The sequence below is a fragment of the Aptenodytes patagonicus genome, chromosome 1 (assembly GCF_965638725.1).
Source record: "Aptenodytes patagonicus chromosome 1, bAptPat1.pri.cur, whole genome shotgun sequence".
In the NCBI taxonomy this organism is placed as follows: Eukaryota; Metazoa; Chordata; class Aves; order Sphenisciformes; family Spheniscidae; genus Aptenodytes; species Aptenodytes patagonicus.
Window position 1 is genome coordinate 48921708 of NC_134949.1, and position 18588 is coordinate 48940295.

General features: G+C 46.4%; 1 long non-coding RNA gene across 1 annotated transcript; it reads left to right on the forward strand.

Annotated features, from left to right (window-relative positions):
- Window positions 1–288: 288 nt before the first annotated feature.
- LOC143158284 (uncharacterized) lies at window positions 289–16766 on the forward strand. Its single transcript, XR_012994958.1, has 3 exons — window positions 289–382; window positions 799–2567; window positions 13887–16766. It is a non-coding gene; the product is annotated as an uncharacterized LOC143158284 (long non-coding RNA).
- The last annotated feature ends 1822 nt before the right edge of the window (window positions 16767–18588 follow it).

Sequence of the window (18588 nt, forward strand, 5' to 3'; positions counted from 1 at the left end):
GCCGAGCACAGCTGGGGCGGGGCGGCCCTGCCGCGGCGGGAGCCGCCGCTGTGGGAAGCGGAGCTGCCCCAGGCCCGCGGCCGGGCTGGGCGGCGGAGCCACCGCCTCGCCGAGGGCTGCTGGAGAGAGGCGACCGCGCCCCGCCCCGCCGTCCCCGGCGCTGGGGTGCGTCGCGGGGCTCCCGGCGGGCGGCGACGGACTCGGTTTCCCGCCGCGCACGGCGGGCGCGGGGCGGCGCAGGCGCAGTTCCGTCTCGGCGGCGGGCCGGCGGCGGGAGCGGGCGGGCGGGGCCATGAGGCGCCGGGGCGCGGTGCAGCGGCAGGTGCCGTGTCTGTTCGTGACCGAGGTGAAGGAGGAGCCGTCGGCCAAGCGGGAGCGCCAGGTGGCCGGGGCGGCACGGGGCCGGGCGGGAGGGAGGCGGGGCCGCAGCCCCCGCGGCGCGGCCGGGGCCGGGGCCGGGCGCAGGGGGAGTCGCTGGGCCGCGGGTAGCGGCGCCGCACGGCGGGGCGGAGCGGAGCGGAGCGGAGCGGAGCGAAGCCGGGGGGACGGGCAGCAGCACCGACCGTGTCAGACCCGCCCGGCGCGGCCCGGCCCGGCTGCGGGGAGGGGGACACCCGAGTGGGGAGAGGTTTCTCTCCAGACCTTGAGGGAAATGCACGGCAGCGTTTTCCATGGGGCTCCCCCCCCCGTAAATGCGGGGAAGAAAGGTCGTGTGGGAGCCGTTTGAGCTCTGTCCCGCTCCTTTCCTGCCAAGTGCACCCAGGTGCTCACCGTGACGTTGTGTTTGCTTTCTCTAAGTGTCGGGAACAGTCATGGCGAGGACTGAGGCCACTGCGACATGACCGCCCTGGGAGCTTGTGTAAAACCATCCTGCCGTCCCCGCCTGTGAGCCTTGCGGGGGAAAAATCAGCTTGTGTCTCTTCTTCCTTTTTTTTAAAAGAAAAGGTCTTTTTTTTGTGACCAAAGGAATATCAGGCCCATGACAGAAGAATTCATTTGAGGCTGTCAGACGCGGGATACTTACGAAGGTGAAAGTAATGGAGCCCGATCCAAGCTGTTTCTTCCCGAGATGTAAGAGGCAGTGTCGGGACAGATTGGGGTGGCATTCGCCTGTCTAGCTCTAGACCTCCGACTTGTGTTTCCCGACTGCAGTAGCAGCACCTACTGCTGTCTGTCGGCTGCGTAGTGCACTTGAATCCATCTGGGTGACTTTCTCCCGTTGGTGTTTGGCTTCTGGACGGAAGAGCTGAAGTGGTTGCCAAAACGTCAGTAACGTAACTGTTGAACTCTCAGTACCAACACCACCTTGATAATGGTCATGTAAGGGTAGCTCCCGACATTGTTGTTCCTTCATAGGGGACAAGCCGACAGGGGATTAGGTCTATACCAGTGTAGATGCTATTCTTCTTGTTTTTCAAAGCGCAGGCAAGGATAATAGAGGGGGTTATGACTGCTAGGGAAGAAGCGGGGTGGTGGTGGGAAAACCAACGGGCATGTTTCCTCCCTGCCCTGGAAATTTTCTTTTCCATGTCACCTTCGTGAAATCTTCCTGTATGCTGTATGTTGTGGTTCCACATGTGATGACTAAAATATGAAGCAGCCACGTAATGTCAGGCAAGCATGTAGAAGGTTGTTCTCGTTTTACGGCTTCCGAATTCTGTTTGGAGACTTTTGCAAGACAAGGACTCGCTTTGTGTTTTGCCAGCAGGAAGAGACCGTGACCAGCTTACAAGTGAAAATTGGCTGGGGCGAGAGGAGGGCGGGGTGATGGTTATCGAGGAGACTATTGGAATCCAAACAGAAGGGATTACATGTTTGCAGTGAAGGTGTTACAGAAGCCCTAGCTGCAGGAGTCCTCCTAGAAGTGTGGACTAGTTGTGGCTGGGTATTTGTTTCAGACCCCGGCCCACTTCCTTCTGTGCTCTTTGTAAGCGGGAAAGCGTTCAGTTGGCAGCACTGCTCCTAAGTATTTAACACCGGGACGCTTTTGCCACCTTGCATTCCGCAGGTCCGTGCATTGCACTAACACGGTGCCATTGACTTTCCGCTCCAAACTGAAAGCTCGGAGCAGCTAGTCATGATGAGTTTCTGTTGCCATCGTGAGGCAGGGAGACACATCTCAACATTTTGCAGCGTTGGACTGGAACCCTTCTAGTTTATATGCACTGTGTAAAGTGGAAGGCAAAGTCACCTCTAAATACTCATCAAGAACGATTAAAAGAGGGAGAGAGTTTGCAAGTAGATTGCCTTTGTTCTTTTGTCTTAGGGCATTTTCCAAAGCGTCATGTCTTGAAGAAACAAGGGTGTATTTCGACAGTATTAGAAATCAGCACTATAATGTGTAATACTGGACCTAGAGGGGGGCCAGCTGTAAGGAGCAAGAATCCGCACGAGACCGAGGCAGTAAGACAGCCCTGACGAGGCTTTAAAACACCTGTCTTCTTTTCAGCCGTTTCAAGTGTTGGCAACTGAAACTGTAACTGGAAAGGCGTTAGAGGCAGATACGTACAATGCAATTCCTACTGAAAAGGTGGCCGGAACCTGCTGTTACGTAACTGCCTATGAAGGTAGGAAGGAAGGTCCGTATGCAGGTTTCTCCTGCTGACTAGAAGCCTTGTTTTACTTAGTTTTCACTTTTATTGTATGACTTACTGGATTGCAGCTGTTGTGAATTCCAGCCTGCTTAAAGGTCTTGACCACAAAGTAACAGTTACCGTAAACATAGTAGGTGTTTCTAAAGTTGTTACAGATTTTACTCTCTGAAGTCCAGGAAGCATGGTCTAAGCGAGCATGCCAGTGGAGGAAGTATTCCCGTTTTAAAATTTCTTATTAGGAAATCTTCCTTGCACACTAGAATTTATGTGATAGAGGGTGCCTGATTTCCTTGGGGAGGATTACAAGACGTGTGGAGGTTGGGAGGAAAACGCGACGAGTGTGGTTCGCTGCATCGCTGGGGTTCTTGCCTTTACCTGAAATTGTGAGGAAACTTTGTATTACACCAGGCAAGATTCTAGGGCTAGATTTTGGATTGATCTACAGTAGTTAAGTGATGACTTTAAAGGGTGCCTTTGGGTATGAAATTTCTCTGGTGACGAGTGAGAAGTCCTATCTTGCCTTTTATGCGGTTGATTTCAGTACTCTGCAGGGTATGGTGACCTCAGGAAACTGCTGGTTTTACCCCTCTGGAAACTCCAGGGCAAGCCTGTCTATGGGCCGGGCTGGATGGAAAACCCGACAAACAAGCTGAAGAAAGGTGTCAACGATTCTCGTGTCTCGGGGCTTATTTTCAAGTGCTGTTAGTTTAAGCCAGCGTGGGGGACGTGTCATGCAGCGCGTATGTGAAAACACAGACACGCAGTCTTGAGGGCCTCCCTGCATGAAATGCTGAATATCCTCCCTTTCCTTGGGCTCCTCTTTGGGGCCCTCATGCCAGAGACAACCAGGCAGGAGGGGATTAAGGAACGTAACAGGGGATGCGTCTGTGGTCTGGAAAACACGCCTGTATTTTTTGTTGTTTTTGTGGGTCTTAGTGCCTTTGAAGCTGTGAAAGGGAAGTCTTGGATAAGGATTTGACCACACAAAGCACTGATCCCTTCCCTTCCGCTGGTTTCGGCCAAGAGCAGTTGAGAGCTGGCAGGAACTGTTACTATCTCGTTGAGCCATGTATTTATTGTAGAATCGTAGCATCGCTCAGGTTGGACAAGACCCTTAAGGTCATCGAGTCCAACCGTAAACCTAGCACTGCCAAGTCCACCGCTAAGCCGTGTCCCTAAGCGCCACGTCTGCCCGTCTCTTAAAGACCTCCAGGGATGGTGACTCCAGCACTTCCCTGGGCAGCCTGTTCCAGTGCTTGACAACCCTTGCGGTGAAGAAGTTTTTCCTCCTCTCCGATCTAAAGCTCCCCTGGCGCAACCTGAGGCCGTTTCCTCTCGTCCTGTGGCTTGTTACCTGGGAGGAGAGACCGACACCCACCTGGCTACAACCTCCTTTCGGGTAGTTGTAGCGAGCGGTGAGGTCTCCCCTCAGCCTCCTCTTCTCCAGGCTAAACAAGCCCCGTTCCCTCAGCCGCAGCACGGCACGGCACAGCACCGCCTGCGCCTGCTCAGGCTGACTGTGTTGTGGATCACTCGCTCCTCCATGCACAGGGCGCTGCCGGTTATGGAGTCGGGGGTAGGAATCGGAGAGAGGGGGAGGTTTTGCTGATTTGAGGTGCAGAGTGTTCTGCACATAACTTGAAAGTTGAAAGATGAGTTCAAATAAGGCATACTTTTATGCTTGTCAATTCAATGTAGTCAAAGCTCAGTGGAATTTATTTTAGCTAATTACAGTCCTGTTACAAGCAAGGGAAATAACGTCTGTAAAATGTAACACATCTTTATCTTTATGAGGTACATTTACTGTACAGTTATGAATATACAAACACTATTTTTAAACACAAGTTTCCATTCTTGTCAGTTTCTAAACGTTACAGTCTTTACGCCTTGTTTTGTGTACATCTTCTTTTCAGAATTTGCCATTTTATCACCTTTGGTTTTTCCAGTTGATAACTTCCGTATTTCAATTTAGATTTTTCTTGTGAAGTGACGCACTCGCTTCATCTCTTTCTCCTGTCTACGTATCGTTCTCCTGTTCTGTTCGCTTCCACGTCTTCTTGGCTCTGCTGTCCAAATAGATATGCAGAACGTTTTGTGCATAATGTATTAGAGGAAAACTACGTGCTCTTTCAGAAACATTTTAAGAATTAAGCTTTCGGCGCGAGACACGAGATAGAGGCTCTAATCTCTGCTTTCAAGACGGCTGTAAAATGTATTCACGGTCCTTCGGGCATCTTGTGAAGGGTTTGTAGCCCGAGTCCTTTTATGAATTTGGACCTCGGCTGATCATCGTTCAGCTATTGCAGATGCTTCACGAGCAGCCAAGCAGAGGGACAAATAGATCGCGCTCATATAGTCTCTGCTCTGCTTTGCCCAGTGCTACAAGCCAAACCCCACTTCCTGTAGCTCCTCGCTTTAAAGGCGGGCACATCTTTTGCTTTCATGTCAGTAATATGGGGAAAAACTAGGAATCACGGGCTAGTTAGGCAGGCAAAATTACATGTCTGCAAACAAACAAAACTACTAACTGCTCTGTCAGAGTACTCGGCACTGCTTAGAATCTCGCGGGTTTTGGTTGGGGGAGTTTTAAGAGCAATTTTGCATTCCCTCGGTGGGGAGCGACATGCCACTTTTACTAAAAAGACTGAACTGTAAAAATTTCTCTCAAACAGTTACCTGAATGGTTGTTTTGAACCTGGCGAACGTTTTTGCATGTGGGGTTTTTTTCCTCCAAGTTGGTGCATTGTAAGATCCCGAGGTATATTTGTCTGTAGAAAAAACATACGCATTGTTTCTTAATTTCAGCTACCATTTCAGGAAAGACTCTCTCAGTCTGATGTGTGAATTCAATATTACGTTGGCTGAGGTGTCAATTAATGCATCAGGTGAGTCATACCTCCTCTCTGAAATACAAGCTAGTGTTAAATACAGACTTTCTCTCTAGTACTTTAAAGATCATTTGCCATCTTGCAGCGTTTTCAGCAGGCCCACAGGATCTTCCAAACGCGGCGGTTCTGCCACGGACGGCCTTGACTGGAAGAACGTGAATGTTGCTGTGTTGAAAATCTTCCCAAAGGCATCAGTTGCTGTTAGATTAAGTGAACCCGTAAGCCAGCCTCCTGTTTCATCTCTGGCTGTGCAAGCACTAGATGCAAGGCAATATTACGGTTGTGTGCTTGGCACTTGATTTTGCGCCAGAGTAAGCTGCCTACTGACGAACCGTTTTCTGTAAAATTTGGTTAAAACTTCATCTCATTAATACTCTTGTTTCCTGTTAATTCCAGCTTAATGCCACTGATTCAAATTATTAATTGCCCAATAATCCTACAACTTTCCGTTGATACACAACATGTAAGTATTACCATAGTTTTCCGTTTGGGTCCAAAATCTCCTCTTTGTGTCAAGCTGATTCCTTTGTTTGGAGCGTTTCCCACCGTACGGCTCAGGTACTGCTGAAAAGAAAGGTAGCGAAAATGGTAACGGTCGCTCTTGTGACAAAAATGCTGCTCACCTTTTTTTTGAAATGTGCTCTCCTTTTCTTAACCTGGAAATTGGGTAAGAGGTATTCTTCACATTAAGAACGTTCTCTCTGTAATCTCTCTACCAATCTGTCCACATTTAATCAAAGCAGACATTCAAAGCAAAAAGAAAAGCCCCACAACTCTTCGTCCCCGAGACGAAGCAGTGATGTCGGGATTCATTTCACTTCACTTTATTCCTCTTAAAGCGGGGGTTACTCTGTCTGAAGGAGGTTCCTTTTGTTGGAAATTAAGGCAGGGAGGCACCTCAAGGTGGAGATGCAGCCCAGCTTAAGAGAGGAGACTGCAGCTGGCAAGATGAAATCACTTCCTCAACTTAGGATTGTTTCAATTATTTGCCACTAAATGCCTTGATGAAGTGACAGATGAAAAACCACAATGATCCAGAGTGACCGTGGAAAGGGAAAGTAGAAAGGCAAACAAAACCCAAATGAGGTACTAGATTGCGTGACGCTATAGCAGCAAGTTAAAAAAAGCGAAAGGTGTAAAATTATGGTTGCATCTGCAACAGACTGCCAAAAAGAAAGATACAAGACTCAGAATGCCACCTGTAGGCTTCTTGTCAAATTGATGGCATAGTACGTCCTATCAAGAGGACAGTAGAGTATTTCAATTGATACGTTTAAATCGAAAACAGACGTTTGAATTAGACCCAAGGCCTTGTTTATTCAAGGTGAGAAATAATCCTAAATAATGGCAATAATCAGAAAGCCATCACAATCAAAACTCCAGTGAAATCCTAGTTGTGGCAAAATGCCGCGCAAAGCAAGGTCATTCGTCCCCTGCTGGGAGGAGGAAAAAAGTTGGACAAGAAACGCTTCTTGAGAGGAGACTGAAACTCTACTGCAAAACTACTTCTAGTACTATTGCTATCAATAGTTAGAGCAAAACGAGAAGCTAAAGGTGGACTATTCCGAGGTTTATGAAATACTTCAAAAGAAGAAATCACCTAAGAGGTGCTGTAAATAGTGGGGGTCAGTACGTTAGTGCACATCAGCGCATCATCGCGTTCATCCCTCTTTGTTGGCAGAGAAATGAATTCCTGCTGCGACGGTGGCTCAATTACTGCTCATGAATATTCTGTCTGACTAACTGTAAAGCTTTACAAAGCTTTACGTTTCTGCCTGTGGGTACTGCTGCAATCTACTTAGGACAGTTGTCCGGGATCAAATTTACCCTTGCCCGTAGGTAGGCATGAATAGCGTCACATTCACCTGCGGGGACAAAATCGAAAGCAGCACAATACAGACAGGTAAATTGGAGGCGTTTTAAGAATGCTGCGTAAGCAGGAGCCCACCTGTAGATCCGTTGGACATTGGTTCTTGGCTGACGGTGACAGTACGGTAGACTACGTATGCTGATCTTGGAGGTCCTGAAGAATTGGAATAAGTCTTTCTTCCAGTTTCCCTCACGTAAGGGATAGAAGCAGCAGTTCCATCATCCTTACCCCGACCCCTCTGTCGGTCACCTGGTTTCACTGTGGGGTCGGAAGTGTGAATTCCTAGAAGTGAAAAAACAAACAGGAATGTTGTGCTATTACTCAGAAGGTGACATATTGCGGGAGACTGGAGGCTGGAAGACAAGATGAAAAACATGTTCTTTGTGGATAGTCCAATGCAAATATGGGTTGTCCGTATTTGACCCTAAGAACAGACATTAACTGGGTGGTGCTAAATCGTCTACCAGTTTAGTAAATAGAAATGAATAAGCCACCTGTTTTCTCAAAATACCTTTTCCTGTTACTGTGTTAGGTGAATTTCGTGGCTCCTCAGAAATCCATTTCTTTTCCTTTCCTTCTTTACAGTGATGGTTCTTTAGCAGCTCAGTGTGGTTCGTTGCTGAGGGATTAAAAGAACACATACTCACTTTCCTAAAAAGCACACAAAAATTTCATTATCCAAAAATGCTGTGGTGATTTGAAAACCTGATCTCCCGCTTCATACACAGGTCTTCTTGGGTGGAAGATGGTTTTACCTGTTAATTATTCTAAAGGTATCATTCCCCAAAAAGGAAGCAAAAGTGGCTAGATTTCCTCTGGCAGAGTTCACGGTCGCACAACCGTGAAAGCAAACTCAAAAATTGACTACGAACACAAAGACCAACACTACTTTGACCTCATACAATTGCTTTGACCAGTTCTGGCTCAGAATGCTTCTCATTATGAATTAGAAAATCTTCATGAATACTGTATTTAGGGTTTACAGTTTAAAACTACAAACATTTGCTTTAATCCACGTACACATTTGCAATGACTGGGAATCAGAAGTTGCATGCAATTTACGCGTGTGTCGCGGGGGAACAAATCCTTTCCCAAAGTCACAGTGTGAGATCTAAGTGGGAACCCAATGCAAACGGACTCCAAAGCACAGGGTGACAACTTGTGAGCTTGAACTGCGTGTCGTTACAAGGTGACTCAGTTAGCAACAAAACAGGAACGTTAACACGTTCCTGTCTGCCGGTGCTTAGCTCTCATCCCTTGCGCGAGAGGTATGCTTTGCCTCTGTCTCAGTTGTATCAGTTCAGCTATGTGTTGTCCTGCAAACTGAACAACTAACATGACGTGGCATAAAAAATAACTTCAGTTTATAAAAGGATTATTTTAATCCTCAGGCACTTCAGTGATACAGTTTACGGCATGGGCCCACACATAGTTTTAACAGCTGGACTGGCATTGCTGACATGCTGACAAACTGCATTGCGGAAACACCGATGAATGGCTCAAGAGTCATCCTTCCTATAGTAGCTTTACCTCCGATGTCAACAGACATCCTCAACAGAGGATTTTTTTTTTTTTTTTAATAATCCTAAACCAAGCAGAATCATATACAGTGTTTTTGATTGTTATAACTAACGGTGCAGCATGGGAAAGAGCCTCTAGCACATAAAGAACAAAGAATACCTCAAATACGAAATGGTGAGGTTTAATGCGTGCATGTTCAGTTATTTACCACCAGATGTCCAGCAAGCAGAAGCTGATGCTAAAGTATATTACCTCCATTTTCAAAGGATCTGCGATCTGTTCTGGGAATACGCTCTGTTGGTGCTCTCCTTCCGGAAGTCTCTGCGCCCCTTTTTGTGTTAGTACGTTTTGTAGGAGTTGTAGTACCCTCACCTGGAAAGGCAACAGAAAGAATGTTTTAGCTGCTCGTGTGTAAGCCCAGGGAACGGCACTGCCGTTCTCTTCCTCCCACCTCTGTGAGCTAGTGATTAGCTTAGTGCAATTTCCTGTAACCTCTCGTTTGATATTCTTCTTTCTCTCTTGTTAGTTATTTGGATCCTGTCGAGCGTAGCTGATGCGTAGCTCTCATGCTCTCTAATACCATCATGCACAGGTTAAAGAAGACTCTGGCTCCAAAGTAAAGAACCAGCTACACGTTACCGGCTCGTTCTTTAGCTTCTCACTGCTCAGGAACGGTATCTGTGAGCCCTACCTGATGGAATTTATGGTATTTTCAAGATGCGCGTCATCATCGTACCTAAAGCCTCAGAGAACTAACTCAATTGAAGAAATGCTTTGGGGAAACATCTCTATCCTTTTCTCTGAATGTATCTAACGGTAAATGAAGACATGTCTTAAAAGCTGTAGTCGTGTATTTGTTACTGATCCCACGTCTGGAGTCTAACTGTATCCAAATACTTGCCAGAAATAGCTTTTCAAAACTATTTCAATAACAAACATTTTAAACGTCGAAATAAGAAGAAAACAATTTTGCCCGATTCTTTTGAACGGTTTAGGCAGGCAAAGACCGTCAGTCGAAAAAGCATGACACGGAGACAATTTTTCCGTTCCCGCTTTTTATGAGCACATCCTCCTACTCAACTCTGCTTTACATAAAACAGTATTATCGCGGTTTTATCCCTGAAATTTACACTACTGTGAAACTAAACAATTTATTTTTTTTTTAATTAGAAGTAGCAGGTCATCTTTCTGCCCAGCAATTTTTGATGACTGATCGACTGATGACTCTGGTGTCTTGTTATATTAAGAACATCTCTCCCTCTCCTAAAATGGAATTAGATAGTACTTACTCACTAAAGCAACGAATACAGATTTTTCTCGGTCATGCCACTTGGTCAAGAATGAAGGAGAAACGTAGTAAGGGAGGTAAATACTTACTAATCTGTATTCCTTTGAGCTTGATTCTGTTGGGTAAAGCCCAACATTCAAAACAAAATGGAACTCTTTTGCGGATCTCTTTCAGAAGACGCTTCAAGGGGGTATTTATTTAATCTAAATTTAGTTCTGTAGAAGTTTGATGTGTCGCTCCATTTCCTCAGCTAGACACCCAAGACAGCCAGCAGCGAGCGCGGAGCACCTCTGGGAAAGTGACTCATCTCCCCTTTCTTTGGCACTATCTTATGATGCAAGAAATAGCCCCCTAAGAGTGCCTGTCTCTCTCCATTTACAACGCAGAGCCTAGACGAGAAATTTAAACTACATTCCTAACCTTAGGGGGGTTAAAATTAGACTACACAAATCTTGATCTTGAAGAAAAATTATATGAAAGACCTATGTTGTGTATCTCAGGACAGTACGCATAGGGTTAATAGCCCATTTCTACCTTTTCCATCTGCAATCGATGCAGGTAGTCACCACGTGTGTGACACTATACACACACACACACACACATATATGGGGAAAACTTACTGAGGCACTGTTATGCTCTTTGTAATAGGCTACCTTTTATTGTCACTAAACTAAAAAAGCGTGGAGGCGGGGCAATCTGTGTAATAGTTTCTCCCTGCAACAGTAGTTTTAAAAGTGGTAAACATTGTCCAAGAAGATGAAAAGTACTTGCCTTTCTGCAAGTCTCGCTCGGTAGCTTCCAAGGGTAATAGCTCGTTTTCCCGAGGCGAAGACGCAGTTTTTGTGGATTGCTGTTGGTGAGGGTACTGAATCCTGTAATACTCTCCTAGACGTACCCCAAGAGGGAAAAAAACCCCAACGTTTACTCTCTTGTCAGCACTGCTGTTTAGGAAAGAGTGGCTAATTTCATATTTACCAGATTTATAGCATATTTCCTTTATTGCTCTTTCCTCTTCGATGTCTGCAGCAGTCTTAGGCACCCAGTCAGAAACATCTGTAGGAGATATTTTTAGAAGCTTACTAGGTATCTATACAAAGCCCTTCAACACTTCCTGATAATCAAACACCATAAGGAATTCCATTTCGGTCACGGTTTTGGTTTTTCTGACCGCAACCTCTCTTTCTGGACAGAAAAATGATTCCTTAATGTTAGGCCTTTCCAAGTGCAATGGAATTGCAGTTACCACACGTATTAAGAAGCTAACGTTTGTTGATTTCAAATGCTTCAAAAACATCTTCAGTAGCCATTGCCAAAATAATCCTTCTTCCTTTACACCCAAAAGGAAATCTTCTGATTAAGCATGTCAGCAGGGAGTGCTTGTCACAAGACCTCTGCCCAAAGTTACTCTCCTGTAATGTCTGCCGGCAGAGCTGGTGAAGTGAGTGCTCCTTACCCGTCTCGGTTAAGGCTACTAAGATCAGCAAAGCCCTACTTTGTATATTGCTTAAATTAATGCGGCTTACTCAGACTGAAAGCGAGTTAGGAAGCGCTAACAGGCAGCCCTGCCAGCCAACCTGAAGGGCAGGGGGAAAGTGAAAAGCAGCTTGGGGCTGCCTGAGAACTAGCACAGTAATTTGCGGAGTGCACGCGTGAGAGTCGGTCGTTCTCTGACTTTCGCTCTCCGGGAATGTGCAATTCACTCCTGCCCTGTGAATCTCTCCTCTCCCAGTGAGATACAGTCAACGGTTTAACTACATTGTAGAAATGAAAAAAAAAAACAAAAAACCAAAAAACCCACACATACACATTCAGTTAAACTAGTGCAGAGTTTTGCATGGATTCTCTTTGCTAGGTTTAAGAATAACTTTCTGTAATACAATGAGACTGCCTACAGAGTTTAGGAAATCAGTTGAACAAATCATTTAAGTGGAAGTCACACAACTCTCTCTTGTGAACAAACCTGTGACTTCACCTTCAGTGACGAGTGCGTACAGCCCCTGTTCAACAGTTTGTTTCCCAGCAAAGAAGTACCTGGTTCCTAAACTTGCAATTTCGTCCCCGAATTTCGAGGCATTTTGGGGGGTATTTGATGGCCATCTGAACCGTGGAGCACATTTTAAACTCTATTTAATGAAAGAGAGGTAGGTGAATTACAGCCCTATTGAAATATACAGCTAGGCATTTGACAGGAGTCAGAACGTGCTGCCTCACTCACACCTGGTGACTACCAGTTCCGATACTTTGAAGATTAGCGGGGAACTATTTCAAAAACTTGTCAACAAGTCTTTTCTAAAAATGTAACGGTTATTGTAATCGATCAGTTGTGAAGTACATTGCGAGAGTCGAAAAAGCCCACTCTACTTGCTTGTAAAAGAAAGAAAAAAACTGTTTACAGTTCTCTTCCTCTTCATCGTCCTCTTCATCGTCGTCTTCGTCGTTGAGGTTTATAATCAGTGGAGGGTGAATTGGGAATAAAAGATTCTCTTGATTTCTGAGTGATTCTTGACGATGGGCTGGATGCAGAATCCCTCCTTGGACACCCTGTTGCAACGGGGCATCTGCAGAAAAGAACATTGCATTTATTTTATGAGGAGGGAACTAGAATATCGCACCCAGGTTGAGACCAGCAGGTATAGTTTTGAAACCATTCTCATACTGAAGGGATCATTAAATAGGCAGGTTGTGCCTTTTAGGAAAAACCTTCTGCGGAGGTTGGCAAAGGAGCATCTTCCAACTACAGAAAGTATGAAAAAACAGAGAGAGATTGACAACCTCGGGAGACGTGCGATTAGGAATACCTGGGCTGAAGAGAGCAAATGGGTTGAGGACCCCGCCTGGGCAAATATTTTAAACATGTCGAATAATAGGCAGGCCTGTATCACTCCCCACGGCATCAGTTTTGAAGAATTTAGCAGTGCTAAGCACAGGATTAGCCCGTTTTAGCCTGTAGACTTTTTTTTCCCTATCAATTTTCTGAATCACAGCTCTCTTGACTAAGTACAAAATGTAGATTTTGAGAAAGACTATGAAGTTCGTGAAAATAATTTACACTGAATCAGGAGAAAGTCAGAAAAGATACTCTTTTCCTTAGGCCTTTGTATCTACCCATAATGTAATCTACCCAGCAAAACTATTTCAGCACTGGGATAGCATTTTCTGAGAGCCAGGAAATGCAACGGTCCGAAAAGAAAAATGATGAAAAATGGTGAGTCTGATTGCGTTGTTCAAGCTGACCAACGTGCAGCTATAGACACAATCAGGGTTCTGTGCATTGTATTAAAAACATTGAAGTTGGATATGTTGTCCAGTTTCAGAGGAATAAGACGAGGCATGGGCATCTTCCTGTATTCCACTTGTTGTTATTCTTGTGCACCTCTTGCTTGCCTACGAGCAGCGTGTGTATCATATTAAGCCCATTTTAATAACACTGCTGCAGATGGGATTTGTTGTGTCTCAGGCGAGAGAAAGTAAGAGACAACACTTTAGCTTGGTAGAGCCTTTCTCAGTGTCCCCAACAGGATATTCTCAGCTCCGGGTAGTGTAAGCCAAATCAAACTTAAGTCAGCTTAACAAGATTTCTAAGCATGAAAACGAATAAATGCAGTTTTAATGTTTGCAGTGTTCTTGTGGAGCACACGGACTCTGAATTTATGCACATTGCCGTAAAAAGAAAAAGGGTTGCGTCCATTTTCTCGTTCTGATCGTTGGACGTTGCTCTTCTACAGGATACCCTTGTCCGTAGTGCCTCTTGGGCATAGTCTCTGACTCACACCGCACCCACAAGCGTGCCTACGTGGTGTTTACGACAGCACTAGCTGCCAGGGGCCGGTGCTGTGGATGTGGGAACTGCACTAAGAGCAGTACGGGCACTCGTCGAAACAGCGCTCAAGTTCTTGCCGTGGTCCTATGTGGTTAGTTAGGCTCAACACGCCCAGCTATGACAGGCTGCCTTTTCCCGGGGGAACTGCAGGAACACAAGGTGTTTGCTTCTGACTAGAGGTCTTTCTGGACTTCTCTTCTGACACCTGTCTCCAGCTCCGGAGATCAGGCCCACGAACAACTACAGTTCAGTCCACTTGTTCACGCATCTGTGACAAGTCACGCTGACTTGCTCTCCCTCCTGCTTCCGCCTGATTTCTGACACCTGTCTTGGTTCCCTGCCCTGGACTCTTTCCCTGTTCCAGGTTCCAGCTGTCTACCCGGACTCCTGCTAGACAAGAGCTCCTCTTCGAAAGGGAAAAAGGAACCCAACTTACAGTGGTGGTTTTTTCCGTAAATACTCTGACTTTCAGATACTGTACTGCCCACACACTGTTACTGTACTTCAATAGCCTGCATCCAATGTTCAAGCCTGAAGAATTTATTCAGAACGATGAACTGGAAATACATCTGCACACACAGCACTGTAATCTGATGTTACCTCTACAAGGGGTGGCTCATCCAGGTAACATGTTGTGCTCCGTCAACAGATATTGCTACTAGCGGCCCTACCAACCTCCTCCCCCCACCACACACACTACTTTTTGTTTCTCTTAAGTGGTTACCTGCCTACTAACCATTTTCGCTACTAGAGAGATTTAATCCAGCCAATACCCCAGCAAAGCAACAGTCTTCCTCCACGGATCTCAGCAACCTAAACCGCCGTTTGTGACTTTGTCTTTCGTGTAACTGATAGTTAGGAAGATCCGTAACATGACAGCTAAACAAGTTGATGTGGCAACCCTACTCAAATGCCAATACAATTCCTTTCTTTGCCTTGAGCTTGCCGGGATAGCACATCATACCGCATCGGTTTGCCATGGTACATTTCTTGACCTTAACATATATATTACCTAAGCACTGGAAGTAAGCACCGGAAGGACATTTGCGTGTATTAATGAACAAACTGTTGAGAAAAAAGAGTTCTACTCACTGTTGCTAGGTGGCAAAAAAAGTCCATTTATAATACGAGGTTTGCTGTGACGGAAGGCACAACTGATCCTCACACAGCCTACGGGTTGTGTTTCCCACAAACAGGAGATGTTGCTGTACTTTTGCTGCAGGAGAAAACGGTTTTCAGATATTGTGAATAAAACACTAAAAACGGACTAAATGGATCAGCACGCGGTGTACTGCTGTGATGAACATACGACTAAGACTTTGCGGGACCACGCTCTGATGTTTTGGAACATTTACAGTTATCTTTAAAGTTATCTTCAGCTCCAGATACCCCTGAAGTTATCTCGAGTTAGGTCTATGGAGCTTTCATGGTGTAAAACTGTTCCTAGATAAGAATAGGAGTAAAGCAGTCTACTTACTGTGCTGCAGACTTTTCGTGAGATGCTGGGAAGAAAAAAAATCTGTTAGTCACTCAATTGACAGGTGGCCGCCTTTCCGTTCCTGCGCAGTGGGCTAATCAGGTCAATGTCACATGAAATCTGCTGTGCAAGTGCAAGTCTTAACACTAGCACTCTCTTACTATCAAAGGACGTGGGTCTACGGGAAAATAAGGAGTAAGAAGCAAAACCCGGGAAGATTCCCAACAAAAACTGAAACACTGAAAGACTGGGAATCGATGTTCTGAGACTACTGTCGTTACACCGCTCACACCATCTCCCGGCTGCTTTTATAGGTGACAACCACAAGCCTAATGGGAAAAAAAGGATATCTACGTGGATTTGTTTAATTATTTGTTTAATGGTTGCTGCTTTACTCACACATATAATCACAGTGCTGCTCTCCCTCTGTTGATCAATACGTCGCCAGCCAAGAAGTCGGCACACTATCGCAGAGATAGCACGTTCACAACGAGAGTCACTCTTGTTAGTCATGCTTAAAATTCTTTTTCTGTCGCTCTGCCTTATTAAAGTTTACAGATTTTAGCATCGCCTCTGATTATGCAATTCGCTTCTAACCCGAGGTATCTTCCTCAAGCACATGATGAACTCATCATTCCAAAGAGGCAACTGCTCATGACCATTACCCTGAACATACAAGCTCAGGTTTATACCCTGGATATGAACTACATCCCAGCTGAGAGCTGTAAATGCCAGGTTGCCGGGTATTTCTTAGCGACTTTCTGTGTCAGTTTTTAGAGGAAAGCAAAGTCACACTGGGGAATATTTGACTATTCGAAGGTAAGTTTCACCCACTTTTCCAGACATTAGCAGCTGGGTGTAGGAGCAGCATCTCCTACAAAAACACGCCACTTTTGGGCTGCAGCCAGTACAGCTGGGCCATCCACTGAGACACGCTGGGGTCTGGAGCCAAAGCCCATCTCCCAGGCATTAACGCCTAAATCCCCGATGCTGGAAGGGATGCAACAACAACGAGCCCTACACCCACCCCTGGATTTTTACCACGTGGCATATAAATATTGCTTTGAAGGGCAAACCCACGTTGAAGGACTTTGTTTTAAGTACCCGATTTTGCAGAAATTCAGGCAGTGGCTCTAAGCAGAGATGATAAACGTGGCCTATTTATTCAGAATCAATGTAACGTTGATTCAGTAAGAAAGATGAGCGATGAGTGAACTTTATGCGCGGTGTTTAACTGATGTGTCCCTTGAGTATCGGAGCCCAGTTCGCAGGAGTCCTAATTGCCCGCGGTTTAGGTGAGCATTAGCTCTTCTCACCGCTGCTGAAAATCAGATCTTTGACCTACAGGTGCGGCCATGACCCAGACAGAGCGACGTATCAACTTCTACCTTTACCTAATAAACCTCCCTTTCAACACGGGTGTATCAAGAAAGTCAAGGACACAAACCACTCTAAAAGCTACAGCACTTACCTGTGCGTAGGGGGAATAGAAATGGCAAGAGCGGTCATTCCCAACTGCGGCCATTTTCACCTCGTGTGCTTCTCCTCCACTCTCTTAATACCGGCAGAACAGACATGGAAACGTTAAAGCTACCAGCATTCAGGCCAATCGTAATCTTATCCCGAAAGCAGCAGTTTCCTTTCAAAAACTGGACCTTCAGGACCTTAGCTCTGCTGCTTTTTTGGAACAAAACGCCAACTGACAGCGAAATACACGTGAACGAAGGAGGTGGTACCTTCTCCAGGCTTGTTGAACCGACGAAGGCAGTTGCCAGCCGGTATAGAATGTTACCTTTCCACGGTTGCCAACCGCTCCTCCAGCTGGTGACATCAGCGTCATGGCGCTCTCTGACCTGTCCAGCTTGAACATCTTCCTTTATCTCCACTGCTTCAGAGTAAAGTACGGAAGATCGGACCGTTTCAAAGAGTCTCCCGCTCCGGTGTTTCTTTAACGTAAAACGGCAGAAACCCACTTGGCGGGGCTTCAATAATACCCAACTCCTTGCCGTAGGAACTGTGGCCTTGGAAGCAAATCTTTGACACCGCAAAGACAAACCTCCTTCTTGGACTATTTTTAACCAAAACCCTCGAGCCCAGTGTTTTCCTTACTGTACCTCTTTCTTTGGATGGAGAAACTTGCTGCTTCCTGCTAGTGCGCTGTTAGCTGCTAACTGCTTACAGTGTTGGGGTTCATTGCTTTTTCTCGCTTCCGTGACGCCCGCTGCCACAGCTAAAGCAGAAAGAACAGCGTACGCTTGTGTCCCTAATTAACACCTCTGTTCTCATTCAGGTCCTAGGCTGCCTCTGAACAAAAGGTATCGGGGGGGGGGGGGGATGAAGTTTCAGTCCCGGAGCGTGGTAAGGCATACTGTTATCCCCAGGACATAGGGTCAAATTTGCAACACTGAGTGACATCGGTGACTTGGAGATGAACACTTCAGGTGCCAGTGACTCCATGGGCACAAAGGGTACAAGGCTGGCTCAGCGGTGGCTACACCCAAGCCGGGGGAGAAGGACAAAGACATTGAAACGACTGGAGGTCTTCTAGTCTCTCTAGGAGCCTATCGATTTGTTTGTAACTCAAGTATCAGCGGGTGGCCCGAAGGCTAACTGCAAAGGACAGTACCGCATGCCTGACCACTGGGACTTTGGCAGCGGAATAAAGCGACTTCTACTGGAATGACTTCACCTAAGTAGAGAATGAAAGTGCCCGCTGGGATCAAGGTGGGGAGTACTGGCGAGAGCTGTGAACAGAGAAATGATGTGAAAAGGCTGCCACAGTTCCGTAAGCCCTACCACTGACTGGGGCACAGAGGGGAAGGAAAATTCAGGAAAGCAGATGAGGGCCACGGATAATGAACTGTCAGTGGGCAGGAGCAGCCATAGGAGGAACGGGTCAACGCTGCCAAGAGCTATCCAAACAGGGGCTCTTTGTAGCTGTATAGCTGTGCCTAAATGAGGCGCGGAAGAAGGTACGGTCAGGAAGCATTAATTCCGTATTGGGTTTGCGTGGCAAGGTTTTGGTAGCGGGGGGGCTACAGGGGGGGCTTCTGTGAGACGCTGCTGGAAGCTTCCCCCATGTGGGATAGAGCCAATGCCAGCCGGCTCCAAGGCGGACCCGCCGCTAGCC